The sequence below is a fragment of the Idiotropiscis lumnitzeri genome, chromosome 16 (genome assembly GCF_059441095.1).
Source record: "Idiotropiscis lumnitzeri isolate Australia: NSW breed Sydney's pygmy pipehorse chromosome 16, RoL_Ilum_1.0, whole genome shotgun sequence".
Lineage (NCBI taxonomy): Eukaryota > Metazoa > Chordata > Actinopteri > Syngnathiformes > Syngnathidae > Idiotropiscis > Idiotropiscis lumnitzeri.
The window spans coordinates 687,501-696,408 of record NC_142406.1 but is presented as its reverse complement, the minus strand read 5'-3'; the positions used below and the strand labels follow the sequence as shown (position 1 = coordinate 696,408).

Below are 8,908 nucleotides of genomic sequence, written 5' to 3'. Positions count from 1 at the left end.
TCATTTCAATGGGCGAGGCTAAAGTGGCATTGCGGGACCGCCGAAGGCACCCCGGAGGGCGGTTGAGTCGGTAAAAGTTGAAATAAGTAAATAAATACAAAAAGGACGAGGGGGGGGAAAAAAAGGTAAAAATGTCTAAAAATCCCCCATTCATTTCAATGGGCTCGGCCGAAATGGGCTTGCGGGACCACCGAGGGCACACCGGAGGGCGGTTGAGTCGGGAAAAGTTGAAATAAATTAATAAATACAAAAAGAACGAGGGGGGGAAAAAAAGGCAAAAACGTAAAAAATTCCCCCATTCATTTCAATGGGCTCGGCTAAAATGGGCCTGCAGTACTGCCGAGAGGCCACCGGAGGACGCCCCAGTAGGCAAACGTTGACCCCCCACAGACGAGGGGTCACTTAGGCGACCAGGGGCGTTGCAGTTCCGCCGAGCGGCATTAGGGGCGCTGTAGTAGGCCAAAGTTGATCCCCCCTAGTCAGAGGGTCATTTGCCTACTTCCCAGGTTTACCCGGGTTTCCCAAAACACCTGGGGCACATTCTCAGGGACCACGTTTTTTGTTGCAAAAATTTCTTCTAAGTCCTTCTCCATGATCACAAGTGCTCAATGGTTCCCACGGAGGAGAGCTGCCAGGCGGACACATAATGCAAACACGGCCGCCCTGGCGCTCTGGGGGTATTTTATCCTCCTAATTTCTTCTAAGTCCCCTTTCCAGCGGGGAACTTGCAAACATTGTATCCGACCGTGGAAGGCTGTTGGCGGACAAGGCGCGGCTCACAGCCCGCTCTCAGGCACGGAGCTCCGGGGGAATTTCCTCCTTAATTCTTCTAAGTCCCCTTTCCAGCGGGGAACTTTCAATCATTGTATCCGACCGAAGGAAGGCTGTTGGCGGACGCGGCGCGGCTCACAGCCCGCACTCAGGCACGGAGCTCCGGGGGAATTTTCCTCATTTCTTCTAAGTCCCCTTTCCAGCGGGGAACTTTCAATCATTGTATCCGACCGAAGGAAGGCTGTTGGCGGACGCGGCGCGGCTCACAGCCCGCACTCAGGCACGGAGCTCCGGGGGAATTTCCTCCTTAATTCTTCTAAGTCCCCTTTCCAGCGGGGAACTTTCAAACATTGTATCCGACCAAAGGAAGGCTGTTGGCGGGCGCGGCGCGGCTCACAGCCCGCACTCAGGCACGGAGCTCCGGGGGAATTTCCTCCTTAATTCTTCTAAGTCCCCTTTCCAGCGGGGAACTTTCAAACATTGTATCCGACCAAAGGAAGGCTGTTGGCGTGCGCGGCGCGGCTCACAGCCCGCACTCAGGCACGGAGCTCCGGGGGAATTTCCTCCTGAATTCTTCTAAGTCCCCTTTCCAGCGGGGAACTTTCAATCATTGTATCCGTCCGAGTCCGAAGGAAGGCTGTTGGCGGACAAGGCGCGGCTCACAGCCCGCACTCAGGCACGGAGCTCCGGGGGAATTTTCCTCATTTCTTCTAAGTCCCCTTTCCAGCGGGGAACTTTCAATCATTGTATTCGACCGAAGGAAGGCTGTTGGCGGACGCGGCGCGGCTCACAGCCCGCACTCAGGCACGGAGCTCCGGGGGAATTTCCTCCTTATTTCTTCTAAGTCCCCTTTCCAGCGGGGAACTTTCAATCATTGTATCCGTCCGAAGGAAGGCTGTTGGCGGACAAGGCGCGGCTCACAGCCCGCACTCAGGCACGGAGCTCCGGGGGAATTTCCTCCTTAATTCTTCTAAGTCCCCTTTCCAGTGGGGAACTTTCAAACATTGTATCCGACCAAAGGAAGGCTATTGGCGTGCGCGGCGTGGCTCACAGCCCGCACTCAGGCACGGAGCTCCGGGGGAATTTCCTCCTTAATTGTTCTAAGTCCCCTTTCCAGCGGGGAACTTTCAAACATTGTATCCGACCAAAGGAAGGCTGTTGGCGTGCGCGGCGCGGCTCACAGCCCGCACTCAGGCACGGAGCTCCGGGGGAATTTCCTCCTTAATTCTTCTAAGTCCCCTTTCCAGCGGGGAACTTTCAAACATTGTATCCGACCAAAGGAAGGCTGTTGGCGTGCGCGGCGCGGCTCACAGCCCGCACTCAGGCACGGAGCTCCGGGGGAATTTCCTCCTTAATTCTTCTAAGTCCCCTTTCCAGCGGGGAACTTTCAATCATTGTATCCGTCCGAGTCCGAAGGAAGGCTGTTGGCGGACAAGGCGCGGCTCACAGCCCGCCCTCAGGCACGGAGCTCCGGGGGAATTTTCCTCATTTCTTCTAAGTCCCCTTTCCAGCGGGGAACTTTCAAACATTGTATCCGACCGTGGAAGGCTGTTGGCGGGCGTGGCGCGGCTCATAGCCCGCCCTCAGGCACGGAGCTCCGGGGGAATTTTCCTCATTTCTTCTAAGTCCCCTTTCCAGCGGGGAACTTGCAAACATTGTATCCGACCGTGGAAGGCTGTTGGCGGGCGCGGCGCGGCTCATAGCCCGCCCTCAGGCACGGAGCTCCGGGGGAATTTTCCTCATTTCTTCTAAGTCCCCTTTCCAGCGGGGAACTTTCAAACATTGTATCCGACAACTGAAGGATGTTGGCGGGCGCGGCGCGGCTCACAGCCCGCCCTCAGGCACGGAGCTCCGGGGGAATTTTCCTCATTTCTTGTAAGTCCCCTTTCCAGCGGGGAACTTGCAAACATTGTATCCGACCGTGGAAGGCTGTTGGCGGGCGCAGCGCGGCTCACAGCCCGCCCTCAGGCACGGAGCTCCGGGGGAATTTTCCTCATTTCTTCTAAGTCCCCTTTCCAGCGGGGAACTTTCAAACATTGTATCCGACCACTGAAGGCTGTTGGCGGGCGCGGCGCGGCTCACAGCCCGCCCTCAGGCACGGAGCTCCGGGGGAATTTTCCTCATTTCTTCTAAGTCCCCTTTCCAGCGGGGAACTTTCAAACATTGTATCCGACCACTGAAGGCTGTTGGCGGGCGCGGCGCGGCTCACAGCCCGCCCTCAGGCACGGAGCTCCGGGGGAATTTGCCTCATTTCTTCTAAGTCCCCTTTCCAGCGGGGAACTTTCAAACATTGTATCCGACCGTGGAAGGCTGTTGGCGGGCGTGGCGCGGCTCATAGCCCGCCCTCAGGCACGGAGCTCCGGGGGAATTTTCCTCATTTCTTCTAAGTCCCCTTTCCAGCGGGGAACTTGCAAACATTGTATCCGACCGTGGAAGGCTGTTGGCGGGCGCGGCGCGGCTCATAGCCCGCCCTCAGGCACGGAGCTCCGGGGGAATTTTCCTCATTTCTTCTAAGTCCCCTTTCCAGCGGGGAACTTTCAAACATTGTATCCGACCACTGAAGGCTGTTGGCGGGCGCGGCGCGGCTCACAGCCCGCCCTCAGGCACGGAGCTCCGGGGGAATTTTCCTCATTTCTTCTAAGTCCCCTTTCCAGCGGGAAACTTGCAAACATTGTATCCGACCGTGGAAGGCTGTTGGCGGGCGCAGCGCGGCTCATAGCCCGCCCTCAGGCACGGAGCTCCGGGGGAATTTTCCTCATTTCTTCTAAGTCCCCTTTCCAGCGGGGAACTTTCAAACATTGTATCCGACCACTGAAGGCTGTTGGCGGGCGCGGCGCGGCTCACAGCCCGCCCTCAGGCACGGAGCTCCGGGGGAATTTTCCTCATTTCTTCTAAGTCCCCTTTCCAGCGGGGAACTTTCAAACATTGTATCCGACCGTGGAAGGCTGTTGGCGGGCGCGGCGCGGCGCAGCTCATAGCCCGCCCTCAGGCACGGAGCTCCGGGGGAATTTTCCTCATTTCTTCTAAGTCCCCTTTCCAGCGAGGACATTTCAAACATTGTATCCGACCACTGAAGGCTGTTGGCGGACGCGGCGCGGCTCACAGCCCGCCCTCAGGCACGGAGCTCCGGGGGAATTTGCCTCATTTCTTCTAAGTCCCCTTTCCAGCGGGGAACTTTCAAACATTGTATCCGACCACTGAAGGCTGTTGGCGGGCGCGGCGCGGCTCACAGCCCGCACTCAGGCACGGAGCTCCGGGGGAATTTTACTCATTTCTTCTAAGTCCCCTTTCCAGCGGGGAACCTTCAAACATTGTATCCGACCGTGGAAGGCTGTTGGCGGGCGCGGCGCGGCTCACAGCCCGCCCTCAGGCACGGAGCTCCGGGGGAATTTGCCTCATTTCTTCTAAGTCCCCTTTCCAGCGGGGAACTTTCAAACATTGTATCCGACCACTGAAGGCTGTTGGCGGGCGCGGCGCGGCTCACAGCCCGCACTCAGGCACGGAGCTCCGGGGGAATTTTCCTCATTTCTTCTAAGTCCCCTTTCCAGCGGGGAACTTTCAAACGTGGTATCCGACCACTGAAGGCTGTTGGCGGACGCGGCGCGGCTCACAGCCCGCACTCAGGCACGGAGCTCCGGGGGAATTTGCCTCATTTCTTCTAAGTCCCCTTTCCAGCGGGGAACTTTCAAACATTGTATCCGACCGTGGAAGGCTGTTGGCGGGCACGGCGCGGCTCATAGCCCGCCCTCAGGCACGGAGCTCCGGGGGAATTTTCATCATTTCTTCTTAGTCCCCTTTCCAGCGGGGACCTTTCAAACATTGTATCCGACCACTGAAGGCTGTTGGCGGGCGCGGCGCGGCTCACAGCCCGCCCTCAGGCACGGAGCTCCGGGGGAATTTTCCTCATTTCTTCTAAGTCCCCTTTCCAGCGGGGAACTTTCAAACATTGTATCCGACCACTGAAGGCTGTTGGCGGGCGCGGCGCGGCTCACAGCCCGCCCTCAGGCACGGAGCTCCGGGGGAATTTGCCTCATTTCTTCTAAGTCCCCTTTCCAGCGGGGACCTTTCAAACATTGTATCCGACCGTGGAAGGCTGTTGGCGGGCGCGGCGCGGCTCATAGCCCGCCCTCAGGCACGGAGCTCCGGGGGAATTTGCCTCATTTCTTCTAAGTCCCCTTTCCAGCGGGGAACTTTCAAACATTGTATCCGACCACTGAAGGCTGTTGGCGGACGCGGCGCGGCTCACAGCCCGCCCTCAGGCACGGAGCTCGACCAGGGGTAGCCTTTAGGCGACCAGGGGTAGCTTTTAGGCGACCAGGGGTAGCTTTTAGGCGACCAGGGGTGACTTTTAGGCGACCAGGGGTTGACAATTTAGGTGACCAGGGGTTGACAATTTAGGCGACCAGGGGTGACTTTTAGGCGACCAGGGGTGAGGTTTAGGCGACCAGGGGTGAAGTTTAGGCGACCAGGGGTAGCGTTTAGGCGACCAGGGGTAGCGTTTAGGCGACCAGGGGCGTTGCAGTTCCGCCGAATTGCATTAGGGGCGCTGCAGTAGGCAAACGTTGATCCCCCCTAGTCAGAGGGTCATTTGCCTACTTCCCAGGTTTACCCGGGTTTTCCAAAACACCTGGGGCACATTTTTAGGAACCACGTTTTTTGTAGCAAAAATTTCTTCTATGTCCACCTCCGTGAAAGATATTGCCCAATGGTTCCCGCGGAGGAGAGCTGCCAGGCGGACACATCCTGCAATAACGGCCGCCCTGGCGCTCTGGAGGATTTTATCCTCGAAATTTCTTCTATGTGCCCATTCCAGCGGGCAACTTGCGAACATGGTGTCCGACCATGGAAGGCTGTTGGCGGACGCGGCGCGGCTCACAGCCCGCACTCAGGCACGGAGCTCCGGGGGAATTTTCCCCTCATTTCTTCTAAGTCCCCATCCCAGCGGGGAGCTTGCAAACGTGGTATCCGACCACTGAAGGCTGTTGGCGGGCACGGCCCCACCAGCGCAACACGGCACTTCCTATGACTCGGGTCCGACGCAGGAGGAGCGGTCCTCCCGGCCCCACCACACGGCACTTCCTATGACTCGGGTCCGACGCAGGAGGAGCGGTCCTCCCGGCCCCACCACACGGCACTTCCTATGACTCGGGTCCGACGCAGGAGGAGCGGTCCTCCCGGCCCCACCACACGGCACTTCCTATGACTCGGGTCCGACGCAGGAGGAGCGGTCCTCCCGGCCCCGCCACACGGCACTTCCTATGACTCGGGTCCGACGCTAGAGGAGCGGTCCTCCCGGCCCCACCACCGCCACACGGCACTTCCCATGACCCGGGTCCGACGCAGGAGGAGCGGTCCTCCCGGCCCCACCGCAACACACACAACCACTGACCGATTGGCAATCATGACCCGCCATCGGAGGGCCCCTGCCGGCCCCGGCCTCGCGCCGGGGTGTTCGGGTGGACGGTTCCTTCGGCCTGCGGGTCGACCTCTGAGCGTTGGCCGGCACCGCAGCACACACATAACCACTGACCGATTGGCAATCATGACCCGCCATCGGAGGGCCCCTGCCGGCCCCGGCCTCGCGCCGGGGTGTTCGGGTGGACGGTTCCTTCGGCCTGCGGGTCGACCTCTGCGCGTTGGCCGGCACTTCCCTACCGTTACCCCCCCACCCCTGGGGTTGTGACAAAACTGCACTTCCTATGACTCGGGTCCGACGCTGGAGGAGCGGTCCTCCCGGCCCATCTCGCACCCACACCCTGACATATACTGCACCACACCAACCACTGACCGATTGGCAAGCATGACCCGCCATCGGAGGGCCCCTGCCGGCCCCGGCCTCGCGCCGGGGTGTTCGGGTGGACGGTTCCTTCGGCCTGCGGATCGACCTCTAGCGCACCAACCAGCGCGAAACCGCTTTCGTCGCGAGACCGAGACGACCCTGTCGCGTGCCCGTCGGCCACACGGGCCCAGAGATGTCCTACACGGGAGTTCCGCCGCGCTCGCGGGTACCCCGCGCCGCCCCGCCACGAGAGGGGCGCGGGAGCCCAGGCCCGCGTCAGCCGAGCGGTCCTTCCCGAAAAAGCATGTTTCTCAAACCCTACCGGCGTCTGTCAGAAGACGCCGCCTCCGAGTGCGTGTTGCGGTCGCGGGCGTTCGGGCGGCTCCGGCTCCCTCCCGCGACTGACCGCCACGCGGTAACGCGGCCTCTACGGACCGAGCACATACCGAGGCCCAGCCGACTTCCTCACCGCGCACGGGGGCTGAATCGGTAACGGAAATTTCGGTAGCCCACGTCCGAAAAAAAATGAAAGAAAAAACGAGGGAGGCTGGGGTGCCGCCGGGGGTAACCCCGCGGGAGGCCGTCTCCCGCGGGCGCCGCCCGGTCCCCGCGCCCGGCTCCCCGCTCAGCTCCGGTTCCAATGCAAGAAACACAGACCGCCGGACGCGAGGGCTACCTGGTTGATCCTGCCAGTAGCATATGCTTGTCTCAAAGATTAAGCCATGCAAGTCTAAGTACACACGGTTCCGATACAGTGAAACTGCGAATGGCTCATTAAATCAGTTATGGTTCCTTTGATCGCTCCACCGTTACTTGGATAACTGTGGCAATTCTAGAGCTAATACATGCAAACGAGCGCCGACCCGTCTCCGCGGGGACGCGCGCATTTATCAGATCCAAAACCCACGCGGGTTCGGTTTGCCGCGGTGCAGCGGGCCCGCCGGCTTTCACAGCCGGCGGGCTGTCGGTCTCCGCGGTGCCGCCGGCCCGGCCCCCCCTTTGGTGACTCTAGATAACGCCCGAGCCGATCGCCGGCCCCCCCGCGGCGGCGACGTCTCATTCGAATGTCTGCCCTATCAACTTTCGATGGTACTTTCTGCGCCTACCATGGTGACAACGGGTAACGGGGAATCAGGGTTCGATTCCGGAGAGGGAGCCTGAGAAACGGCTACCACATCCAAGGAAGGCAGCAGGCGCGCAAATTACCCACTCCCGACACGGGGAGGTAGTGACGAAAAATAACAATACAGGACTCTTTCGAGGCCCTGTAATTGGAATGAGCGAACACCCAAACCCTTTGGCGAGGAACAATTGGAGGGCAAGTCTGGTGCCAGCAGCCGCGGTAATTCCAGCTCCAATAGCGTATCTTAAAGTTGCTGCAGTTAAAAAGCTCGTAGTTGGACCTCGGGACGCGAGCTGACGGTCCGCCGCGAGGCGTGCCACCGTCTGTCCCAGCCCCTGCCTCTCGGCCGCCCCCGGGATGCCCTTGGCTGGGTGTCCCGCTAACCTGGGGCCCGAAGCGTTTACTTTGAAAAAATTAGAGTGTTCAAAGCAGGCCCGCGCCGCCTTGCATACCGCAGCTAGGAATGATGGAATAGGACCCCGGTTCTATTTTGTGGGTTTTCCCTCCTGAACTGGGGCCATGATTGAGAGGGACGGCCGGGGGCATTCGTATTGCGCCGCTAGAGGTGAAATTCTTGGACCGGCGCAAGACGGGCCAGGGCGAAAGCATTTGCCAAGAATGTTTTCATTAATCAAGAACGAAAGTCGGAGGTTCGAAGACGATCAGATACCGTTGTAGTTCCGACCATAAACGATGCCGACTCGCGATCCGGCGGCGTTATTCCCATGACCCGCCGGGCAGCGCCCGGGAAACCACCAAGTCTTTGGGTTCCGGGGGGAGTATGGTTGCAAAGCTGAAACTTAAAGGAATTGACGGAAGGGCACCACCAGGAGTGGAGCCTGCGGCTTAATTTGACTCAACACGGGAAACCTCACCCGGCCCGGACACGGACAGGATTGACAGATTGACAGCTCTTTCTCGATTCCGTGGGTGGTGGTGCATGGCCGTTCTTAGTTGGTGGAGCGATTTGTCTGGTTAATTCCGATAACGAACGAGACTCCGGCATGCTAAATAGTTACGCGGCCCCCCGAGCGGTCGGCGTCCGAAAAACTTCTTAGAGGGACAAGTGGCGCTCAGCCACGCGAGATTGAGCAATAACAGGTCTGTGATGCCCTTAGATGTCCGGGGCTGCACGCGCGCCACACTGAGCGGACCAGCGTGTGCGCTTGCCCTGCGCCGAGAGGCGCGGGTAACCCTCTGAACCCCGCTCGTGATAGGGACTGGGGACTGCAATT

General features: G+C 59.7%; 1 non-coding gene across 1 annotated transcript in view; it reads left to right on the top strand.

Annotated features, from left to right (window-relative positions):
• Positions 1–7,223: 7,223 nt before the first annotated feature.
• Positions 7,224–8,908, top strand: part of LOC148320807 (18S ribosomal RNA) — a 1,933-nt gene continuing 248 nt past the window's right edge. The window contains exon 1 of the ribosomal RNA XR_015839501.1: positions 7,224–8,908. This exon is cut by the window's right edge and continues 248 nt beyond it. This is a non-coding gene — a ribosomal RNA (18S ribosomal RNA).